The 16286-nt window shown below is 40.2% G+C and overlaps 1 long non-coding RNA gene across 1 annotated transcript in view; it reads right to left on the reverse strand.

The window, feature by feature from the left end:
- Nucleotides 1-297: 297 nt before the first annotated feature.
- The window catches only part of LOC149748418 (uncharacterized), a 117804-nt gene continuing 101815 nt past the window's right edge, over nucleotides 298-16286 (reverse strand). Inside the window, exons 5-6 of the long non-coding RNA XR_016394215.1 lie at nucleotides 1647-7978; nucleotides 298-595 (exon numbers count right to left, since the gene is read on the reverse strand). This is a non-coding gene — a long non-coding RNA (uncharacterized LOC149748418). The remainder of the gene's footprint in view (nucleotides 596-1646; nucleotides 7979-16286) is intronic.

Genomic DNA, 16286 nt, shown 5'->3' on the forward strand with positions numbered 1-16286 from the left:
GGACTTCCCTGGTGGCACAGTGGTTAAGAATCCGCCTGCCAATGCAGGGGACACGGGTTCGAGCCCTGGTCCGGGAAGACCCCACATGCTGCGGAGCGGCTGGGCCCGTGAGCCATGGCCACTGAGCCTGTGCGCCTAGAGCCCGTGCTCCGCAATGAGAAGCCACCACAATGAGAAGCCCACTCAGTGCAACAAAAGAGTAGCCCCTGCTCGCCGCAATTAGAGAAAGCCCGCACGCAGCAACGAAGACCCAACACAGCCAAAAATAAATAAATTAATTAATTAATTAATTTAAAATAAATAAAATAAGCACGTTAGAGACTACTGGGGGTCCTTCTAGTCCTGAAATTTTAAGCACTACAGTGATGAGAGTTCTGTAGAGCCATAGCACCCAAGGAGGGAAATTACTTTTTTTCCATCCCCACAATATCAACTATCTCATCAAAACTCAAAATAGCATTGCAATCTGGATATTTTTACATGAGGCCCAGTTAGAAGTATATTATGCATATTTACACACCTAATACTTGTGGATCCAGATGTGACACCAGGTTTGTCTAGATCCACAGGCCATTTTCTTTTCATCACATTCTGCCTGTGGAATAGAATGACAAGAAGATCTGTGTTGTACTGGAGACACTGACAGAAGAGAAAAGGGTTGATATAGCCTCTCTTATTTTTAAAAAACATGAATGACCTCCATTCAGGACAAAATATATTTTCTTTTCCAGATTTCATCCCCATTCATATATTGGAGAATTACCCTGAAATTAGACATTTTTCCTATTTATTATCTGCACTGAGAGCTTGAAAGAGGAGACTCTCCGTTTTAAAGGCACTGATGAACTGGTACCAGTACTGCCCTCAAATTTATTATGCAGAACTGGGTAAGCCATGTCCTCATTAAAAGATGTTTAAGGCCTAATGTTTCTTTATAAAATCTAAGTCACGTTGATACCTAAAACCAAAATATATCAGTGACCCCTAAACATTTTTACAAAGATTCCTTTTAGAATTTTTTTAAAAAAGGTTTTCTTCACCTGTCCCCACAAGAAGACAGTGTGCTTTCAGTGTCCCTTTGATAGAGAAAATATACCAAGATAAAAATAAACAAGGCCCCATGACTTCATAACACTCTAAAATAAATTTGTATTTTATTAGTCACATCAGCACCAAAATATAGTAAAATTACATGTGCAAGACATACTGAGATCAGACTATAGTTAATGCTTGTACAGGATACAGGTTTGATATCCTCATGTAATACATTCCCAACCAGTTCTGTAATTGCCAAGAATACAAATTCCCTAAGCACAGAGCATGCAGTGGACACTGAGTAGTTGCCAGACAAGAGCAAAGATGATAGAGGACTAAGCTCTAAGGTTCTTTATTGCCCTAAAGTTTTCAGCATCAAATAGACTTTGCTATGTCCTATTCTATATACTCTCTCAAACCTGAGGACAAGCTGGGAAAGTAGGTTTTCTACCCACATTTTACAAATGTAAAACTAAGACTCAGAAATTGAGGGATTTAGCCAAATACACACTGTTTGAATGAAATCATAAAGAATTGAATCATAATAGTATAAATCCCATTTCCTTTCCCAGCCTGTCTAGGTAGTGGGAGATAAATACTTGATAGACTACCTGGTGTGGTTGCTGGTACGGGGTATCCTTCCCTTGTCTCTTCAGAGCCACTTTCAGGTTTGTGCCCTGGCTTCCCAGCCCTCCTCTTTCACTGGGAGTGGTCAAAGGGAGACACTTCCAGGAGCCGCAGAGGGTGGGAGGGAGAAGTCTCAGGGCATTTTCTTTTTCTGTCAGCAGACCCCCTTTGTTCTTCCTTCTCTGCAGATTCCAGGAACTGCTTAATTAATGCTCTCAGGGCTTAACAAATATAGTCTCCTCACCCCCTTCAGGCCTAGCCCTAAGGTGCTGAGGCTTTCCTAAACCCTGCCCACGCTTCTCTCATTAGCCCTAATTGGAGTGTGCCATCTGCTTATCTGAACCTGACCCGACACATTGGTCTAAGATATAACTGAGTTTGTGGTGGATTAAACTAGAGTGGAAAACAATTCACATCCTCTCCTAATTATCCAACACAAATGAAAACTAAATTATGTTGGCCTATTTTCCCACATTTTACCTCACCCGTCCTGAAACCGCACTCTAAAAGCCACCTGGGAGCATTTAAAACTCTTTGAACTTAGTCCCTGAGGAATCAGAATAAAATCCTCCTCTGTCATGTAAAACCTGTAGGCTAGTTCCCCATCCAAAAAATGTAATTGGCAACACAAGACTATATTTGTTAAACCCTGAGAGCATTAATTAAAATCAAGTCTTTAAATTTCTTTTAAATATCAACTAAGCTGGTTTTTCTCAATTTTTTTTTGTAGGTGGATCCGTTTTCTAGAATTTAAAAAATATATAGTTGTTAGACAATCACATGATGGTACCTATTCTTGGGTATTCATCGACTAAGAAAAAGTACATTATAATGAAAAGCTTCATTGATGTTAATAACACCTTAAAATAAATACTTGTTGAATTACTAAATGGTGAGTTGTAGTGGAATAAGTGAGAAGAGTACAATGTTCTCCAGCCGCTATAACAGATCTGATGAAGCTTTCTTTGTGGTCCTCAGGAAAATGAATCCTTCCTTCCTGTGGCTCCCCCTTCACTTATAGCTGATGTTCCAGCCTTTTAATATTGGTAACTGTGTTGAGGTATGAGTTTCCTACCTAGCTGAGAACTCCTAATAGTCCCATCCAAGCATGTTAACGATGCTAGCTTAGGAAACTAGAATACTGAGGTCTAGTCCCAGATACACAAATAGTTTATGATATGTCTCTTGATCTTCTTGGGTTTCCACATCTGTAAAATAATGGGGCTGAAATAAACAAACTTTGGTGTTTCTTCTAGACTTACAATTCTAACCGTTGAAACTAAGTAGACGTGAGCTATTTACAGCATTCCAATGTAGGAGTACAGATCAATGTGTTAATTTCTCATCTAAGAAACCCTTATATTTATATTGCAAATAAGATTTCCCCTCATTTAAAGCTAATTGAGACTCAGAGACAGGACAGGACTTAGGATCACACAGTCATCCAGGAGTATACCCAGGATCTGAGCCCAGATGGATCTGAATCCATTGTCCCTTCTCCACCACCCACATGGCCTCTTATCTGGGAGACTGATCTATCTAAGAGGATTGTCCTTTTTATTCCAGGGCACAACTGAGATCCAGGTTGTGCTATATTAAAATATAGCGTATTTCTAAGTATAATCTTTTTTCCAGTCTTTGCTTGCATTTTTTATTGGAAGCTAACAAAGGACCAGAGGCACTTTTAAAATTATTTTAACTGAGCTATTAAGAATGTAGAGTTCATCCTGTTCCTGTTTTGAAAAGACCCTGGTGTCAGTATCCTCATCTTCCCCCATTGCCACTTACCCATCTCCATTCTGTCACTGATACTTTACCAGAGTTTATTATGTAAAATTAATATGCCCTGTCTGCAGAGTCCACAACCAGAGAACAGCTCTAGCTGAGAATATTAGTTAAAACAAGAGTTTCACGTGAAAACTATTACTTGGTATGTAATAGTTATAAATAAGAATGTCTTTTTTAATGTCAAAAAATTGAGCAGTCTCACATGACAATAGTTGTACATCAGTCTCCCATTGATCGAGAAGAATAAGTGAGAAGCCACTTAAAACTCAGTAAAGACTTTGGAACTCATTTTGTTTTCTTCAGCGTAAGAGCATCCACATATATTCTGAAATATAATTCTTCACGTGCGTTCATGATGCCTCTGATATGCAAGATGGGCAAGGACAATTATAGAGTGATATTGTAAATAGAATGGAAAGGACAATGGAGGTAACAAGGGCCACGAGAGGTTTCTAAGTGAAGTGAAATCAGATCAACTTTTTCAATAGCTGACCTTGACAGCCGTGGGGAGAGCCAACTGCAATGGGATGCCCGGCAGCAGGAGGTCAATTAGAAAGCAGAGGAGGATGTCAGCAGCGCTGGGATGCAGAGACAGATAGATGTGGAGACAGTGGGTATGAGGGTGAGGGAGAGGGAAAATCCAGAACAGTCTACACTTGGGGAATAGATTGAAGGAGAAACCATGATAGGAAATAACAGGAAATATCAGAGGAGGAGATGTTAGAATAGGGACATCTGCAGGGTAGGGAAGGGGTTGGAACGAGGGGCAACATTGTATTTACTTTAGTATCTATTAAGATAGAAACGCCTGAGCTACATCCATTAGACAGTTGGATGGATGTACCAGTTTAAAACTAGGGAGATCTAAGTTAGAGTTTTAGAAGAAAATAAAGCATAGTCGTTACAACAGCTTTAGAATCAGATAGACAATGAGTTCAATCAAAGCTCTGCCATTTGCTAACTCCATGGGATTGGGCAAGATTCAGAGCCTTACTGAGCATAAGCTTCCCCATTTGAAAATGAGGCTGGTGATACTCAGAGGAGTTTTTGGTGTGGATGGAATGACACAAGGCAGATAAAGAGGTTAGCAAACTGCCTGGCACGTAATAGTAAATTCTCAGTAAATGTTAGATGCCATTATTATTATATAGGTTATTGAACAATGAATAGAGGTAACAATTGAAACCAAAGGATTGGAAGTGATAACTGTGGGAATACACGAGAGAGAATAATCAAAGGCAAGGTCTTGAAGATGCCAACTCTGGAAGGGAAGGCAGAGTAGGAGCAGGCAAAACAGACTGAGAAGGTGTAGAGGAAGGAGAAAGGAGGATCAGGAGAGAGCGAGCAGTGGCCTGGAAGCCGACGAAAGAGTTGCAACAAGTAGGAGGATGGATCAGAATCATCATATTAAGCAGTTATGGAGCAGAAAATTAACCATTAGATCCCATAATGAGGATGTCATTGTTGACCTGAACAAACAGTACTTTAAAGAAAGGGTAGAGGCAGTACCCTGAGACAGCATTCAGCTTTCCTAGATGTCTGAAAACTTAATTACTAAAAATAGATATATAATTATAGAAGAATATACTACAGCTTAAAAACAAGAAGGGGCTAATTAGTAGTATTAACACAACTGAAATGGTTCTCTCCAGGAACTTTCCCCTCAGTGTGTGATCATGCTATTATTTCTCCCATCTTAAAAACAACAACAAATCTTGACTCTATAACTCTACTTCTTCCTCTGTCCGCTGCTCCATCTCTCTTTTTAATCTTTGCAGCAAAACTCTTCCAATGGTTGAAATTCCCCATCTCCAATTTTCTTCTACACTCACTCCAAAAGGACTTCTCTCCCACATTCCACCAAAATTACTATTGTCAGAGTCACCAGTAACCCTCACATTGTAAAATCCAATGGTCATTTCTCAGTCTTCACCTTAGTTGATCTATTACCAACATGCGATAGTTTATCATTTTCTGCCCTTTAAGCGCTTAGCTTTCAGGATGCATATTCTCTTGATTGTCCTCTATTTTCATAGCCACTCTGTCTCCTTTGCTGGTTCCTTATCATCATCTTCATTTCTTAATACTGGAGAGCCTTACAGCTCAGTCCTTGGACTGCCTTATTATTATTATTTTAATCTACACTCATTATTCACTCAGTAATCTAATCTAGTATCATGACTTTAAAAATATTTACATGCTGGTTCCCAAATTTATATCGTAAGCCTAGATCTTTCCAGAAATTCCAGAATACTACATCCATCTTCATTTTAGCATTTCCACTTGAAATCTTTAAAAAACTGTACATTTAAAAAATGTATATCAACTAAATCGATGCTTGTTAACCCTTTCAAGCATGTGGAGCCCTTACTAATATAAAAATTAAACCATTCACGTGAGAGTAGTTGTAATTGGATATCCATTGATAGCAAAATTTATAATGAAAGAACTTACTATGACTTTAGTCACACTTTAAGTTTATATTTCATTAATCATTACATTCACTTGAAAAACATTTTTAAAGATGTTATCAATTACGTTATTTTCAATCTATAGACAATGAGATAGCCGCAGCCACATGAACCAATCCATTGCTATATAATTCCCAAACTCTCCAGGATCTATGCCCCACAAGTTGAAAAACACAACTGGGTTACCAGTTAATTCATATGCATATCCAAATGTTTATGCCTTCAAGGCAGAGCCCACTATTTAAATTTTATATAGGTTGACACTTACCCCAGATGACTGATTCCTTGTTTCTCTTCATTTCAGTACATTACTTATAGGGATTCTCTTTTCAAGCATTACAATTCAGAATGGGAAAAACAGAAATCCTCATGTTTAACTCTCTAGTCCTCAGTCTTCTCCCATAATTTCCTAAAAGTACCACCAGCATCTGTTCACATCCTAAATACAGTTCAAAGGTCAAATAGCAGAAGATAAAATTTGAGAACACCCAATACACCATTAAAATACCATGGTTTCGCCTCATGTTATTTTGACTAAATATTAAAATTCACTTCCCTTTGTGCAAAACAATAAAAGACTATTAATATGGTCCTTAAAAGACACTTCTTAGAAAAATTAAGATGGCTGTAAGATGTAGGCTGGAATTGTAGTATGGAGAGACTAAAAAGCAAGGAGACGAGTTAGGAGGTGACAGATGATAGAAGTAGCAGTAGGGATGTCCAGATACCTCCGAGCTAAGTACTACAGGACTTGGAGCCAAAAGTATAGGGAGAACGAAGGAGCGGAAGGATTCTAGGATGACTCCCAACTGTCTGTATTTGTGTGAGTGGTGATAATATTAACAATATGTGAAAGACAAGAGGAGATTTGAGAGAATGTAGGTTCAGTTTTGTTCTTGTTAAAGTCAAAGTTTCTGGAGGCATCTAGGTGATGACTCAATAGAAAGTTGAACATAAGGATCAAGTTCATCAGTGTATCAATAGCACGCATCAAAATCATCTACCAAGATTTTTATTCAGTAGCAATGAACAGGAACAAAGGGCACCTCTATTTAAAACATTTTTTTTTTTTTTTTTTCTTTTTGCGGTACGCGGGCCTCTCACTGTTGTGGTCTCTCCTGTTGCGGAGCACAGGCTCAGCGGCCATGGCTCACGGGCCCAGCCGCTCCGCGGCATGTGGGATCTTCCCGGACCGGGGCACAAACCCATGTCCCCTGCATCGGCAGGCAGACTCTCAACCACTGCGCCACCATGGAAGCCCTAAAACAATTTTTACTGATGTCTCTGAAGTTCCTCAAAGGTGTGAAGCCCTGGTCTCAGGTTCAAGACAGAAACTGAGGTTGGCAATATATTGGGTAGCATATGGTAAGTTTAAAACAGTAGTTTGCAGTCATATCTAGGACCAAATCCCAGATCTTTCAAGATATGATTTGAACAAGGAATGCAACTTTTGTGATCAAAACAGGAATACTATTAAGAGCCTTTCAGGGTTTTTGTAAGAATTAAATGAGATAAAAAATATAAAGAAATAAAAACAGTTCCCAGCACATAATTGCTCAAAAAATGGTACATTTGGAGAATGGAATTAATCATCCTGAAAGGACAAAAGGTCAGGCCTTGGGAATGCCAACATATTAGGTGTAAGGAGAGAATGATCAAGCATATAGACTATGAAAATATCAGCAAGAGGCCAGAGAAGATCCATGGAGAGCAGTGAACTAGAAGCAATGGAGGAAACTGTTTTCAATAGTCATGGGATAGGCCAATAGCATCAATTTCAGGAGTAAGGAAGACTAAAACTAAAAGTGTATCACTGGACTGGAAGATGAGGAATTCACTGGGGACTGAACAATAAAACACACTCACAATAGTGAGTCCTCTTGCCTGTATCCTTAGGGATGGCACCTGAGGTTGATTTCTAAACAGGCTTGTGACCAGACATCGGTTTCAGTTTCTGGTTGATTGATGTCTTCTCCAAGGGCCACCATATCCTACCTCTGGAATATTGCTGCTTTTGTCTTGAGTCGATCTTTCATGCAAGGTGGTTGTCAGAGCACCTAAAGGGACGGAGAACTTGAACTTTATCAAGCTAATAGAAGAGACTGAATATACTATTTTATGTCTTCTTGTACACATGGCAGAATGTGACCTAAGGATAGCTTTCATTAAAACCCAGCTCAAGATTTTTCAGCAACTATAATTTTCTATCAAGAATTAACCATTCATTAGGGTGATCTTCAGCCTTTGCCTCTTGTGTACTCCCTCCTTCTTTTCTGTGGTGCAGTTTTGATAAGCAATGAAGTCTGATTATAAATCCTGAGCTCGAGTTTCATTTTACACAACAGTTTGGTGTAGTTTTTTGGGATGTGAAACAAAGACCTTGAGAATGGCAGAGGTGAAGTACAGGGCAGGAAAGTGTGGGTTCAGGGTAGGACTTTTTGGTGCCTTACTCTAGGTTCTTTCCTAAGTCCCTTCTGCATGCTCCCTCAGCAATACTATGGGTAAGCTCTATTCTGGAAGTGTTTTCTGTTCAAAAAGACTTTGTTTTGGGGGGAGGATTATAAACTGAATCTGTCTGTCTAGTTACTCTTCCTACTTCTTACATCTTTCCTATATGATCCCTTCAAAATTGATGGCTTGTTTGTTGATGTTTATCTAGCTCAATTTTCTATCAGTCTCCGTCAATCCAAGGTTTAAGAAGGGTGTCTCACCCCTGCCTGGTGCATGTAACATCATCATTGTCTTTGGGCTATAGCAGCAATTCTCAAAATATAGTCTTCAATGAGAGCAAAACTATTTTCTTAGTAATACTAAGATGTAATCTGACTCTTTCACTCAGTCTGTCATGAATGTACAGGGTATGAAACATTTACTGATACAGTTTCAGATTCCATATTACAACCAATCTTTAAGAAACTACCACTTGTCAAGTTTGGTGTAGTATCAAAGAAGAATACCCACAATTATCTCAAAAGGCTGCTAAAATACTCCTCTATTTTCCAACTACACATCTGCATGAGGCCAGATTCTCTTCATATACTTATGCCAAACAATATATCACAACAGACTGAAAAGAGAGGCAGAGTGAGAATCCAACTGTCTTCTAAACCAGACATGAAAGAGATTTGTAAAATATATAAACAATGTCACTCTTATCACTAATTTTTTGGAGGGGAAAATAAAAGTATTTCTCATAAAAATTATTTATTTTAACATATAAAGTTTTAATTGTCATTTTTAAATGAATCAAGGATATATTTTTTAATTTCTCTGTTTAAATTATTTATACCATAAATATTGATAGATATGTTCCACCTAAAAAAAGAACTCGTTTTTAGGTCCTCAATAATTTTCTGAGTGTTAAAGGCATCCTAAGATTAAAAAAAGTTTAAGAAACATTGGTCTATAGAATTTGTTCTTTTTAAATGGAGCTCCCCCCTAAAATCTAAAAACATGTGGCATCTTTAGCCTACAGGCTAGAGAGAATACACCCTGCAACATCTCCATCAGACTGAGTGAAGACCTCAGGAAGCCTCTAAGCTCCTCATGGAGACTCAGGACAAATCATATCAGGACTCAGCTACGTACTAATAAACCACCAAGCCAATACCCCTGCAGAATCACCGTCCTTCTCTGCTTCTAATCACAACCCCTCCATCAAGTGTCTCTGGAAGTGATAGTCAATCATGTTACCCCTAGAAGGACTCATAAATATATAGGTATTCAGGTGTGGATTACAATCTACGAAGAGGGAAAGTCGATCATGAAGAAAAGCAGCTTCCGAAATCAACAGCACTTCTTGTCATATATCCTAAAAGATAAGATCTCCAGGTTTCCTTCCTTGGTCCACTGCTCTCCAGAACAAACACTGTGACTCTTTCATAGAATGTTGATGTTTTACTCCCCTGGACAAATACTGTGATTATTTTTTAATCTTTAATATTTTATTGGACAAATAGCATAACTATGTTTAATTGTAGGTAGCCCCCTTCAACGAGCCCTTTTCAAGTTTGTCAACTTGGGACCATAAGCTCTGCCCTCCACCAATCTTCCCTCCACCCTAACCTCCCATATCTCAAAATCCAGCTGTATCACCAGGACCAGGATTTCCACTGACACTTGTACATGTTGTGATAGACCATAGACTTAACCTAGAAAGGAAAGAAAATGAAATATAATCAGGATGGTAGATGGGAAGACTACGGACGGGTGGAAGCTAACGTGGTCTCAATTAGTTGGCTGAGTAGAGGCAGTACGTTAGCGGGTGCTTGTCGTATCATAATCATCATAGATTTGTAGAGATTTATATGAATTTGTATAGATGTATGTATGCAAAATTATAACAGTTTTCTGGCATATGGCAATTTATTAGGTTACTGTGAAGTATAGAGGAAAGGGAGAAAGAAAGGAGCTCCACCTACCCTCAGATGCTCTGAGCCTTCCCTCTGCTTCTCGCACTCACGTTTGCCTTGATATTTCAGTGCTGTTGAGGACATTATCTCATTTCTGCAAAGATGGGCCAGGTTTCCAAAAGGGGTACGGCCTCTATTGCAGCTGTCCGGCCAACTCTACTCTAAACCATAGGCTGAGAAGGAAAGGAGTCTGGGGAGAAAAGCAAGAGTTGGGAAGAAGGATAAGGAGAGGGGAGAAAAGCCTGTAGCTGTATCTTTGGGCCAAACTTTCAGAACACATTTGCAAATCAGAATAATAAAAATCCAGGGCTAATCTGGATCGTATTTCCCAAAGATCTGCCACGGCGGCTACTTGGAGATTGCCTGGCTTGCTGCTCTATAAAATAGGGAGCTTCCACACTTGTTTACATCTCTTTGGGGAGGAATTATCTTATTGTTACTTGACTTCCAGTCTTATGCTCCCCCCATACTTTAACTGTATATTGTTTGATTCATTTCTCTTCTTTTTCCCAGATGATGTCAAACACAATACCTGAAAGAAACATTTTGCTCCAGACATATTTGTTGAATTAATGATGGGTAGGATAATTTGGAATCACTCTTCAGCAGGTTTTCTAAAGCCTTCTTTTTGATCCCCAGGGAAATCCCTCCTTCCTCTGTGTACCCCAGGCCAAAAGAATTTTTAAATTCTGAATTAAAAACTCTGGGTGAAGTCCAGGTATGGATAAGTTTGAAGACTTCCTCCAGATGATTCTAGTGTGCAGGCAGTGTTATGAATTTCTAGGACCCACTTCAGATAAAGAAAATATTTTTATTCATCATTGTACCCAGCAGTACCAGCCCAATGTCCAAAATTAAGAAGATTCTCACTTATTTGTTCCATTCAATCCCTTCAATGTTTCATTAGCCTTTGATTGAAGATCAATTTTGCATTACTAGGGATGGAAAATACTAGGCTAGGAGAAGACTCTTCAGTCTCATCCCAATTATATAACAATTTTATGATGTGACCAGTAGATCTAGTATGGCCTCTTGCTTTTTTCACATTTGTGAAGTAATGGGCTAGGCTAAATAAGGGTTAAGTTTCCTCCAGCCTTAGAATTTTGAGCACTAAATGGAAGTGAACTATTTGGGCACATGGTACCATAGAAAGAAAATTTATTAATTTTTTTCAAGTTCAATGCTAGCTTATTTAAACTCCCAATAACCTTATAAAATAGGCTTTGTTCCCATATTGAAGATAAGGAAACTGAGGTGTAATATTTGGTGATTTTGTATACAAGTTTTAACCCAAATAAATCCAAGTCCAGAGCCCAGTCTCCTCTCACCACACAGGGCCTCTGTACAAGGAGAATGATTTATATAAGGCGGCTGCCCTGGTGGTGCTGCCAGAAGAACAGGTGGCTGCACTAGGATGGAAAACAATGTCTTTCCCCGGCTTTCAATATAGGACGCAACTGAAGACCAAATTGCACTAGATATGTTATTAAATCAAAATATCACTTTTTCCCCTTGATTTCATTCCCATTTCTGTAGTGAAGCCTACCATAAAGGATGGATGCATTTAAAAGTTCTTTCTAAAGAGCTGTTAAAAATAAAAATTAAATTCTTCCCTTCTCTGTAAAGATCCTAGGGCTAGTAACCCCATGCACACCCAGGTCCATGCCAATTATTATTCAGTCCAGGTATGACCTTGGCTACAGGGTCAACAGCCTTGGAACTACAATAGCTAATCATGTTCATTAAAATTATTAAGTTCTAAAACCCCAAAGAAAGCTTTTATGAAATGATGATCAATCAAAAAGGAGAACTAATCAGTGGATCCCAGCCTTTTCTTTTACTTGTGAGACACTCATTTCAACATGAAAAAAATTGAATGTAGTTGTACTTTTAGTATCTCATTGAGTGAGAAATTCACAATAATAAAAAGTCACTATAAATTTAGTAATGCTTTGAAATTAATCTGGAGTTTGTTCCTTATATAGCATCTACATACATCTGAAAAAATAATTATTCACATACACATGAGACAATCTGAACAGAAAATACAGGTGGGGCCAACTGTTAATGACCCTGGATGAATGCTATGGAAATTGGTAGGCAATAAGGACTCAAGGAGCCAAGAGAGGTTTTTAAGCAAAATGACAGAATCAGATTGATTAAAAAGGATCTGGTGACAATGTACAGGATGAATAGGTTGTGGAAAGACCAGCCCAGAAAATCCATTAGGAAGCATGAGATGATGTCGGCAACACATCCTTACCATGAACCAAATGCTGCTGAACATGAAGACCAATTTGACAGGGGATAATGGAGAGGAAGGAGTCAGGACACTTCTAGATTTAGAGAGTGTGTGAAAGATAGAATTGTGAAGCAAAATACATACAAAAGAGGAGGTATTTGTGTTGTTGAGTTTGAGGGGAGGGGTAGAGTTGGAATGAGCAGGAATTTTGGAAGGCAGTAGACCACAGTTGTTATGGTGACAATTTAGGATTCAGATGCGTCTGTGTTCAAAACCAACGTCTGTGACTTGCTGACTATGTCAGCTTGGGCAAAATCCCTAACCATAATGAATCTGTTCCCTCATTTGAATATAGGGACAGTGATACACAGTACAGATACAACGATACAGCACGCACTTAGGGATTAGAGATGTGCCAGCACGTGACGATGGCATGATCAACGTTGAGTGCAATTATTATTATGTAAATTTTCAAACCATCAGAAATGTCCAGGAGTTGAAGCCATGCTACTTAAATTGGAGAATTGATCTTCATCCTGAGAAACAAGAGAGAAAAATCAAAGTAGGGATCGCTGGATGTCAAGACTAGAGAGACAGTCAAATGAGAGGGAAGAGGTGAGAAAACGAGGAGAGGCTGGAGACCTGAAGCCGAGGAGGTAAGAGTTTTAACAAGCAAGGGAAGAGCTGAATATCATCCCAGTTTTCACTGAGTATTGGCGACAGAGCTAAAAATCAACCCTGGATTTGCCCATGGATTAGTCATCAGTATGAAGAGAGATGTGAGGATAATGGCAATATGCAGGGAGTGACTTTACCCTAATTTATAAGGTAAGACATGTATAAGATAAGAGAGTGGAGCTTAAATTCAAAACAAGAAGACCCTAGTGCAAAGCAAGGAATAATTTGGTTCAATTAAAAAAAAAGGTGTGTGGGGAGAGAGTCATTCCACATACTTTTTTTCCCCTCCCCTCCCAAATCTACTCCATTAATAAATTATTTTAGTTCTCCTATCAAATTAAATCCCAAGTCCATTTACCTCTTCTCTGGTCTCTCTATGGCTACCACCCTGGTTCAGATTGCTATCAGTTCCCTCCTGTACTACTAACCACTTAATTAGTGTCCTGGTTTCACCTTACTCCTCCGAGAAATGATTCTCTGTAGCATTAGCCAAGGAATTTTGAAAAAATGTTAATCAGATACTATTCCCCTGCTTCAAACCTTCAGCTGTTTCCCACTGCATTTAAAATACAACCTTCGGGCTTCCCTGGTGGCGCAGTGGTTGAGAGTCCGCCTGCCGATGCAGGGGACACGGGTTCGTGCCCTGGTCCGGGAAGATCCCACATGCTGCAGAGCGGCTGGGCCCGTGAGCCGTGGCCGCTGAGCCTGCGCGTCCCAAGCCTGTGGTCCGCAACGGGAGAGGCCACAACAGTGAGAGGCCCGCATACCGCTAAATAAATAAATAAATAAATAAAATTTTAAAAAATAATTAAAAAAAATACAACCCTCACTATTTACCCTGGATCTATGCAGCTCTAGTGAATGGACCCCTGATTATCTCTCTTACCTTATCGCCCTCTACACTCCCCCTTGGCTACCAAGTTTAGCACGATGGTCACCTTTCCTTTCCTCTTGCAAGGCGACTCATTCCCATTTTAAGCCCTTTGCACTTGCTATTCCCTCTCCCTGGAGTGCTATCTCTCATGATCTTCCCCATCTTCCTGTTTTTCTCATCTCAACTCCGATGTCACCTTCTTCCATGACACTGGCCTTCCATGGCCTTGTCAATTGAAGTAGCTCTTCCCCCTCCCCCAGTCAATTTCCACCTCTCTTGCCTTCACAGCTCTATTGACATCTGAGTCATCTTGCTGGTTTGTTTATTGTCTGTCTCCCATCTCCAGAATGAAAGCTTCAAGGACACCAGTACCTTACCCATGGTCTCAAATGTTAAAGGATTACTTGAGAGAGATCCAGATTCTACTTCTCCAGGAACAGACAGCAAGGCGTTAGGGTAAGAGGTAATGGGTAAACCTCTGCTTTTAGAAAAGGAGGGAAACTTGGTTCCAAAAGTTTACCCTTAAGGCCTCTGTTTCCATGAAGACAGCATTGCCTGTAGAGAGTGAAGGGGCTGCGGGTGACTTAGGGAGAATAGTACATAATGACAAAAAAAGGGACTGCCCTGTATGGCTGCGTCTCTATCTATGAGTGGAAGCCATACTCATCTAGTGGGGCACTCAGTGGTGGGACTGTCTCTAAAAAGCAGGAGAGAACAGTGAACAAGTGTTGATCCCATGAGCTTATGAATCAGGGGTCCCAGTCTCTCTCATTCCACCTTAGCTCCACACAGCAGCCAAGGTGATTTCACAAGGACACAAATCATATCATTCAGAACCCTTTAAGTGTTTCATTCACTTCAAACCAAATGCAAACCCCTCAAGCTTTATGTGAATTGGTCCCTGCCTACCTTCCTGTCTGACATCATCTCATATCCATCCCTGCTAACACACTGGAATCCTCTCTTCCCCATAGTTCTCAAGGTTATTTGCACCTTAGGTCTTTGCTCTTGCTGTTTCCTCCACCTGGACCACTCTACCCTCAGATCTCAGCATGACCAGTTCCTTTATATCATGAACTCAAAGCTCTAATGTCACCACCTCAGCCAAGGCCACCTACTCTGAAATAGCCAGCTACCTCTTCACCCCAACCAGGTCATATCACTCCAACCTGTTCATTTTCTCCCAGTGCTTCCTGAAGGTTTCCTCTTTTCTAGGCACTGATCTCAGCATGCACATGTGCGTATTCATTTATTTAATCCCAACAACAACTAAATGAGAAGGAAGCCTTTATAATCATACTCATGTTATAGAATAAGAAACTGAGGCCCAAAGAGGTTAAATAAATTGTTCAAAGTCACATCAGTAAACCGTACAGAAGCTGTGATTTAAACCCAGGCAGTCTGACTCCAGAGCCAGTGTTCTAGAACCCTTTCCAGTATACTTCAGCACACAGCATACAGTAAAGGCTCAATAAATGTTGATTAACTGTATAATCATCAAGGAAATAAGAAATCCAACACAGGGATGCAGTTTTACTATGATAAATTCCCAGGAGCCAAAACTACCCAGCAGACACCCTCACTAGGAAACCAGACCTCCAGGGAAGAAGAGAGGGAAGCCCACTCCAGGAAGTTCTCTACATCAGGACAACCAGCAAGCCCCCAGGCTGGCAGCAAAGGTTACCCACTCTTGGCTGAAGCTTGATGACATCCAAGGGACTTCGTGGACTCCTGAGCAAGATGGAGAGCTGAGAGGGATTTATCAGGAAATACAACTGACTAGGCTTTGACCGACAGTAGGCGTCCTTGCCCCCAACCCCACCATTGCCTCCTCCACCTTCACCATGTCTAAGTGAGACACTACACTCTCAGAAGCTTTTGGTGGTACCCATGTAACAGGTATCTCTCTAGACCCTAGAGACTAGGATATAACCACCTGTGAATCCTGCATCCAGGACAAGGACAGGACAGGCAGCCTTGGGGGCTGCTATACCAGCCCTGGCTCTGAATGCCCTTCAGATACAATGACCATTTCAAACAGACTTCCTGACCCACGTGCCTAAAAGTATACCCTGCGTTATCCTCCATCGGGGCTGGGGCTATACACTGTTAGCCAAACAAAATTTTCCATCTCCATGGTCTACCCAGCCACCTGGACT

This window comes from Delphinapterus leucas, chromosome 9 (genome assembly GCF_059928025.1).
Source record: "Delphinapterus leucas isolate spDelLeu-1000000601 "Yukka" chromosome 9, BTC_Dleu_Yukka2, whole genome shotgun sequence".
Taxonomy (NCBI): domain Eukaryota; kingdom Metazoa; phylum Chordata; class Mammalia; order Artiodactyla; family Monodontidae; genus Delphinapterus; species Delphinapterus leucas.